Source organism: Chinchilla lanigera, unplaced genomic scaffold (assembly GCF_000276665.1).
Source record: "Chinchilla lanigera isolate Chin_1 unplaced genomic scaffold, ChiLan1.0 scaffold00167, whole genome shotgun sequence".
In the NCBI taxonomy this organism is placed as follows: domain Eukaryota; kingdom Metazoa; phylum Chordata; class Mammalia; order Rodentia; family Chinchillidae; genus Chinchilla; species Chinchilla lanigera.
The window spans coordinates 684,287-693,160 of record NW_004955568.1 but is presented as its reverse complement, the minus strand read 5'-3'; the positions used below and the strand labels follow the sequence as shown (position 1 = coordinate 693,160).

Genomic DNA, 8,874 nt, shown 5'->3' with positions numbered 1-8,874 from the left:
TGTGCTACTGAATTTCATTGTTAAATCTAGATGTCTTTTGGTGTAGTTTTTGGAGTCTTCTGTGTAGAGTATTGTGCCATCTGCAAATAATGATAATTTCACTTCTTCCCTTCCTATCCTTAGTCCTTTTATTTCTTTGTATTATCTAATTGCTTTGGCTAGTGTTTCTGTAACTATATGGAATAGGACTAGTGATTGTGGACTTTCTTGTCTTGTTCCTGATTTTACAGTGAAAGCTTTCTGTTTATGTCCATTTAGTATGATGTTGCCTGTTGGTTTGTCATAGATCACTTTTATCCATTTGAGATAGACCCTCTACTCTGATTTTCTGTAGATTTTTTTTTTATCAAAGTGGGTGTTGGCCTTTGTCAAAAGCTTTTTCTGCATTATTGAGATGATGATATGATTTTTGTCTTTGCCTCTGTTTATATGGTGTATTATATGTATTTTATTTTTACTTCAGAACTCCAATTCTTTATTAATCATAGGTTGCTCACAATGACATACAGGAAAACAGCACTAATGAAGAGTAAATATACCAGCAGCAACCTTCAGGAGTTGGGAGTTGGGAGTTGGGAGAGAAACAACTTCAAAATTGCGACAGGTACTTATTGTGGGTTTCTGGTGATTCTCTTAGTTGTCACAAATGCCCTGCTTAGCCCCCAACCCCATAACTGTGTCAGCTTCACAGATGGAGTGATTTTTTTTCTTAACAGGCAGGATTGCCTCACACTGGGAAGAAAGATCAACTTGCGTGAAAGTCCACAGTGTTTTTGCTTTTGTGTGTGTTTGTGTTTTAATGCAACAACTAGCTCACAGTTTCCAAGTGGAAAAATATTCAGTAGCATCATTTACTCGTACTATAAGTAAAAGCATAAAAGGAACATCATCAATCATGGCATCCACAAATAAGCCACTTGACATGTTAATTAATTCATTCCATCAAAAGAACTTAAACTAGAGAAGAAAGCCCACTGTACAGAGAGCAGTGTCATGGCTGCTTGAATCACTGGGATATGGATTTGTGTGCAGCACTGTAAAAAGTTCAACTTTTTGCTTCTACCCAGATTGATCTCAGATCTGTCTTCTCATCCATCCCTTTCTAATGCCAAAGCATATTTGTAGCAAGTAATCCAGTAAAAGCAGAAGTAATTGCTATCTTTGGTTGTTTATCTCAGACTGGTTTTGTAGTTTCTAGACAATAAGTAGATTATCAACAAACAAATGTGGAGGCTCACATGGAGTTATAATACCTGTGATGTAGGTACGGTCTCAGTCAAGCTCAGAGATTACAAAGTCACCTCAGTCACTAGGCAATGATGGGTTTCTAGCACCATAAACTGTCTGCTGACCTCATTTTCTGTTGAATGAAAAAGGTAGAGAATTGTGTTAGACATGGGGAGCTTCAAAAAGAACAGACAGACCTAGCAAGTTTATTTGAGTGGAAACACACATCAAAAACCCATTACAGGACATGTAAGATTATGAAATAACTTGCATAATGTAATACTTGAATTTTTTAACAAAAATATAAGTATTTACAAAATAAGATCCAAAGTATTTTTAAACATCAAGCAAAACATTTTGCAAAGAGACCCCACTGATATTTTAAATTTTTGATTCTGTTTTTTGTCTTTTATAATGAGTTCTTTTTGAACCATGTCACACATTTCCCATACTGATATCACATGACCCATTATAATATAGGCAGGGGGGATTTACTATTGGTGGGGGGTGCCATACCCTCCATCGCTTCAGCTGGACAGTTCAACCTGGAGTTCCTTGTTCCTGCTCACCTCCGCAGCCTGCCTCTCCTTTTCCTGCAGACATTCAGTAATGGCAGCTAGATTAGCCTCACAGTTTTCCTTGATTTGTTCCATTTTCAGGATCAGCCTTTCCTCCGCCATCGTGCTGAAGTTGTTCTCCTCTAGAGCCTTCTGCAGGATCTCCGGCTCATGCTTTCTCTTCTCTGCCAGCTGTTTCAGTACCTGGACCTCCTGTGACTTTCTTCTTTCCTCTGCAGCCTCCAGTGTTTTCTGGATCTCTTCCAGGGACAGGTCTTTCTTTTTTGGAGATGCTAAAGTTTGAGGGAATTCTGAGATAGGAGATGGTGGCTTTAAGATCAGCTCGAAAGCCTGGCCAGAGGCATGTTTGTTGATTTGCTTCACTTCCATACCATCATAAGTGTAGAAGTTAATGTTACAAGGTTCCTGGTAGAAGCAAGAGCAGATCAGTGACAGCATGGACTGCTTCTTCATTTTCTCTTCTTCTTTTTTCTTCTTTTCCTTTTTATTCTTTTAGCCTTTGTAGGGTTTTCTCTTCTTCTTTTTTCTTCTTTTCTTTTTTCTTCTTCTTTTAGCCTTTGTAGGGGAGGTACAGAGAGTGCAGATGAAAGCAAAGGGTCCGGCTGCAGCAGCATGGGAGTGAGGAGACTGTATTATACTAATTGATTTGCCTATGTTCAATCATCCCTGCATTCCTGTGATGAATCCCACTTGGTCATTATAGAATGCCCTTCCTGGTCCTCATCACAGTCTGGGAAGTTTATATTTGCAATCATATGGAAAAGTTATTGGAATCCTAGTGAGTTCATTCCAATCTACCACTACCAGTATGATGCATGGTGAGAATAAAGACACTAAAGCATATTTATAGCAGTAGGGAGACAAAGGGGTCCTAAATCCAGCTAGGGTGATGACTAACAAGAACAAATGCCTCAGCCCAGGGTCCAACCTGGGTCTTATTCATTCATGAATAATGGAGTGGCACAGCCAGGTATGGTGGCAAAAGCCTGTAAACCCAGTGCTTGGAAGGCTGAAGCAGGAAGGTTGCTGTGTTTGAGGCCAGCCTGGGCTACAAAGTGAGTGTGATGCCAGTCTGAACTGCATAGTGAAATCCTGTCTCAAAGAGATAAAAAAAAAAAAAGAATGGAGTGGCTTGAGGACGAGTGGCTGTGAGAGTGGCAGAAATTATGTGAGTGCTGTGAGCTGGGCTAGGTAGGAGGCCTGAAAGCACCTCTGCAATATGCAAAGAAAAGGATATGCACAGAGAATAATCTGAGTAACACAATTCAAGGTAGTATCTAAGTGAAATCAGGACCTTGTGCTTGTGCCACTGAGCTATACTCCCAGCCCTTATCTCACTTTTAATTAGTATCTTCTGGAAGCTACTGCATCTTCTTTGGCCATCATTTCCATTATCTACTTAGTTATATCTGCTCTTATTCTTCTGAGTATCTCTATGAGCTGTTTTCTAACCTCTGCTATCTTTTTTACTAATTTAGGTATGTAGCTTATGTTATTTTGCCCCTTAGTGCCCCCTTGATTGCCTTCAAGGGAGTTAGGAATTTGGGCAGGCATTCTGTTATCTCATCATCTCATGTTTCTGTTGTTTTTGTTTGTTTTACTTTTTTGTTTTATTTTGTTTTGTTTTGTGCTAAGGTTTGTGGATGCTTAGTCTAAAGACTTTGTTGCCAATATAGAGATTGCTTTAATTGCTTTCAGTCAAGTATTTTGAGTGTGGCTAACTATACTTCTTTGCCACACAGCCCCCAAAACTAACCAGTTTGGTTAATTTGTGAGTGAGAATGCATTGCAGTTAGCACAGCAATCAAGTTCTTTGGGAATGTATTCTAATGTTCTTAATCTCACAAAGATACTCTGAGTGATGGATTATACAGAATTAGTGACAATTATGTCACTATTAATATCAAGCAAATCAGCTATAGTAGTATTATCCAAGACAAATTAGATGTTAACATACTGTAAGAACCAATTGTGTATGACACTTGTCTCAGTTACTTTTCTCTCATTGCTGGGACAAAATACCTGATGCCAAAAATTAAGGAAGGAAAAGTTTATTTTGCTTACAGTTTATGAAGGTTTCAGTCCATACTTGGCTGGCTACAAGGCACAGTGGCACATAGCCGAGGGCAACAGTTTGTGGCAGCGGAAAACAGCAAGAACAACAACAGCAAAAGGGAGGAATGGCGGCAAGCAGCCTCTTTCCCTCCCTTACTTTGTATGCAAACTATACGCCCCAGGGCGGGTGTAGCACTCACACCCATGAACACACATCCTAGAAGCCTGCCCCTTGATTGCATGTCTTTGGAGGGACACCCAAACACAAACCATAACAATCCTTAATCCTAAAGAAATTAGCAATTATGATGTACACATTCAAATAACCCAGGTATTGACTTATAGCTAACATGTACTGAATCCAACAGCTATATCTCTGTGAATGATAGAAAAGAATTGAACAATAATTTTTCAAATAACTGTGAAAAGATTAACAAAGTTTTATGGTTATACTAGTAAGGATTTAGGGTTTGAGAATAGAGGAATGCAAGAGGAAAACTTTGAAACCTTAAACTCAATGATATGAGGAGGGAGGAAAATGTACAAAGGATGTTATTGGGGGTAGAAGAATGTTTATAGAAGTAAAGGTAAGAGAAAAAACTGGCAAGATATATGAAATGAAGATATAAGAAAAAGAGGAACAAAAATGAAAGAATTTATACAGAGAGTAAAAATATGGGAGAAATAATCAAAGGAAGAAAGAAGAAAAAAGAAGTAAGAGAGAGATAAGGACAAAGCAGAAAAATGGAAGGTTTCTCAAGTCCTAGGAAACTGGTGAAGAAGAAAGAATGGAAGGAAAAAAGAAAAACTGAAAATAATGCACACACTCACAAAAAACAAAGGCAAACAAAAACAAAGACAAAGACAGAAAAAAAAGAAAAGAGAAGAAAAGAAATTTGTTTGATTTCAAATGCGAGGTTTTCTTTCAGAATTTACAATTTTGGGGCAGTGTCCATTTCAAGATGTGGCACTGCTCATAGTGATAGATAAAGAAGGCAGCCAGAGCCAGGATCTATACTGGATGCAGTCACCAGTAAGAATAAGGACTAGGATGAGGGTGCTAATTCTGCAGCTTTCAAATCCAGAGTGATTCAGGTTGAGCCTGGCCTTTGCCCATGGTGGGGTGCTGAGTCCTTTAGCTTAACCCCTCTAGTGATGTCTTGCTGGCCTGACCATGGCTCCCTAACCACATGTCTCCCCTGACTGTATCTCTTCCAGACAATGTGGGAGCATAACCCTGGGAGTCCAGAAATAAAGCCAGTCCATAGTTGCTCTGTGTCTCAGGTTCAGTCAAACCTTTTCTGGCATGGGGGCTGGGGATTTAGCTCAGCGGCAAAGTGCCTGCCTGGCAAGCGCAAGGTCATGAGATCAATTCCTGGTACCAGAAGAAAAACAACAACAACAACAACAAAAAAAACCTCAAAAAACAAAATAAAACCTTTTCTGGCATGGCTTCTCACCATTCTCTCCAGGGAATATGGCAAAAACTTGGAATGGAGTCACTCACCAGATTTTGCAGCGGACAGCATCCACTGGTGCATGCCACTATGACATTTCTCTCTGAAGGCCTCTGGTGTCCCCCACATTCACTCTCTCAGTGGATTCAGTCTTTCTTTCTCATAATCCGTGGGCTAGGAGCCAGGGAAAAAGTGAAGAAGATTTCTCCTTCCTTTTTCTGTGTTGGGCTCTGTATCTCAAATCCTCTGTAGGACCCATTTCCCCATGAGATCCTTTTTGAGTCCCAGGGATCCACTATCTGCCTTTCTTCCCCAAGTAGTTGTTTTTCAATGTCTGGATTCTGAACCTTGGAGAGGTTTTGTTGTTTTTTAGCACTCTGCCATTTTCCTCTATTTAAAATTTTAGCACCTATCTTACCTTGTTACCATGCTTGGTTTCCTTTGACGTTAGTTAACAATTGCTGTGTAACAAAATACCCCAAATTCAGTAGCTTAAAACAATAGCTCTTTCTTATCTTTCATAGTTTTTGTGGGTTAAGGAACACTTTAGGTAGGTGGTTCTAGCTTGGAGTGTCCTGTCAGGTTATTGTCACATGTCAGTGAGCACTGAAGGATTGTTTGGGACTGAAGGATCCACTTCCAAGATGGCTTATTGACATGGTAGGATGTTGGTACAGTGCCTCAGTTCCTTCCCACATGGGCTTCTCCAAATGTTGCAATATGCTTTCTCATTGGAAGCTGGCCCCCTCCAGAACACTTATTCTACAAGAATAGAGTAGAAGCTGCATTGTCTGTTATAACCAGCCTTAGAAGCCACACCATCTCTTCTGAGTTTTCCATTGGTTTCACAGGCCAGCTCTATGCAGTGTGGAGCCTCAGTTTATTCCTTCTCCTTTTAATACTTATTGCCTTCTAGTGCACAGTATAATTTTCTTCTTTAAAATATTTATTTGTAGCTGACTATAATGGTATACACCTATAATCTCAGCACTTGGGGAGGCTAAGGCAGGAGGATCACCATGAGTTTAAGGCTAATGTGGACTACATAGTAAGTTCAAGGCAAAACTGAACTACATAGCAAGACCCTAACTCAAAAATTATTTTTTTAATTAACTGACTGACTGACTGACTAACTGATTGACTGACTGATTGTCTCCCCATACCAGGGTATACTCCTTGAGGGCAATGATTTTGATCTGTTTTGTTGACTGTTCTATCTTTAGTGTTTACCATAGTGTTTGGCATATAACAAGTACTCAAATATTTATCAAACGAATAATTGAATATGAAGCTTTGCAAAATTCTGTCTACCTACCCTGATTACTATTTTGGAGTGACCTTTCCCTTGCTTAAATTTCAAGAAACTGCAGCTCTAGCCAACTTTTTATACATCTCTGAACATTTAATGACCTGTCTGTTTTCTAACCGAACCTATTTAGTGTCATTACTGAGATTTGATCTAAAAGCAAACCCTCCATCATTAGAACCATCACAACACCCCTGCCCACAGCCACACAGAATTTCTCTTTGATAATGTTCTGCCCAGCCCATGCAGAAATAGCAGGATCTCCCCCACAGTGCTTTCTGACCCAGGCTCTTCAGGTAAGGAGAGAATGAGAGTAAATAGGAATCAAGGGAAGAGCTCTGGGTTTAGAGCGGCTGTAAAGGAACCAAGAGTGTGCGGGGGAGAGGTTCTGTGGACTAAGAGAAGGATTTGTTGTATCAGAAGGGCCATCCTGCTGCTACCTGAGCTCAGGACTCGCCAAAGGAAAGGCAGCACGTGTTCTCTCTCTGCTGGGTTTCAGCATTGACAACAGCTGAAGTGGAAATGGATGTGCTGGTGCCTGCAGAGGTGGGAATCTCAGCTGAGGGATGTGACAAAACATTCGGTGACAGCTGTGAAGGACAGGAGCTGACCTGGTGAGGAAACAGCCTCGGTTTCTCCTCTTTCACAGTGAATGCCTACACCTGTGCTTTTGGCTGCGTCTTGACTTTTCCTCACAGGTTTTTGCTTTGATCGTTTTCCCACACTCACTCTTTGCTTTTCCACAAGCTTTTTCCTCAGCCTGCGAACATACTTTGTTCTCTTCAACCCTAAAAACCTCTTTTCTTTCCTGGGACAACTTTCTGTCAAATTTTAACCATAATTTAAGTAAATGCATACACCCAACTATATCCCTCTGCCATTTGCCTCTATCACCAACCACCAGGTAAGAGTTCATTTTTCTTGGTGAACTCATTAAGTGAGCTATCTGTATTTCTGTCTCTCCTTATCAATTTGTTCATTTATGAAGTTATTCAATAAGTAATTTGCTAAGGTCCTACTAATAAGAAAACTGCTAGTAGATAAGGACTTGGGGATCAAGTCAGAAGGTGAAATCATAAGAATGGATGAGATCTGTCAGGAAAAGTATATAAGTGAAGAAAGAAATAGAGTCAGAAAGGATAATAACATTTTATAGGTGGCCAACAGAGAAGGCTAGATAATACAAATATGTAATGAACCAAAACGTTCTAAAAATGTAATGCTTGAAACAAGTCAATGCCTTCTTGATAGGTTCTGTCAGTTCAAAGATCATAAAATGATATTGCAGGAAATTGGTGCTACTTGTACTGAATGTATGAGCTCACACAAGGTGGACCCTTATGATACTTGGCTTTAGGCTTTTATCACAGATTCCTTACTTTTTCCAGGCCCAGATCACCAGGACCCATCATTAGGTACCCATGGTAGAAACAGTACCATTGGTGGTCACCTACACAAAATGATTTACAAGGTCTTTTTATGTCAGCACCACTCCTGTTAGTACCTGCAGCAATCCTTCCATTATAAACTTCTGAAGGGAAGGACTGTTCCTGGCCCACTAATAAAGGTTTAAGAGTGCTGCCCTCTGCTTCTAACTGGCTATAAAAGCTGAGACCAATCACTCTCCTGTCTACAGTTCAGGTTCTTCCTTTGTAAAATGATGAGATTGAACTTGATAACCTTAAAAGTCTTGTTGTCCACTAACCTCCCATGAATCAGACACTAAATAATTATTGAATTCTCTTATTTAATGAACTTGTTTTTTCTCATTTGGTTAGTAAATCCCAACAAGATAGACAATAGTTTATAAGCTATTAGCATTATTAAAAATATATATTTCTGATTGCTGGGGGTAGGATCTTGTCAAATAGGAGGTCCTGTAGGATTTTGAAAGCAGGGGAATAAGGAAGAAATATTCTGAGTAGGGGATACTGCTCAGAGATTAATCTCCAGATCTGTGGCAGCTAGGAGAGCTCCAAGGATCCTAAAAATCTGGAAAAGTTGAGGGAAAAAAGAGGGATTTTTGGCTCTTTTTAACAAATATTTATTGAAAATATAGTATATGCCAGGCACTCAGCTAAGCAGAGAGAATACAACAATAAATACAATGAAGTTTTTAACTTTAGAAATCGATAGCCAGAGATTGATAAGGAAAAGACATTTCAAGAGGGGCTAATTGTACATCATGATGCTTAGGAGCATAGAGTCTGAGACAGCCTGCTTGGTTCTGACTTCTTGCTTTACCATTTAC

At 39.7% G+C, this 8,874-nt stretch overlaps 1 pseudogene; it reads right to left on the bottom strand.

Moving 5' to 3' along the window:
• Positions 1-1,347: 1,347 nt before the first annotated feature.
• Positions 1,348-2,312, bottom strand: LOC102012375 (annotated as a pseudogene).
• Positions 2,313-8,874: the final 6,562 nt, after the last annotated feature.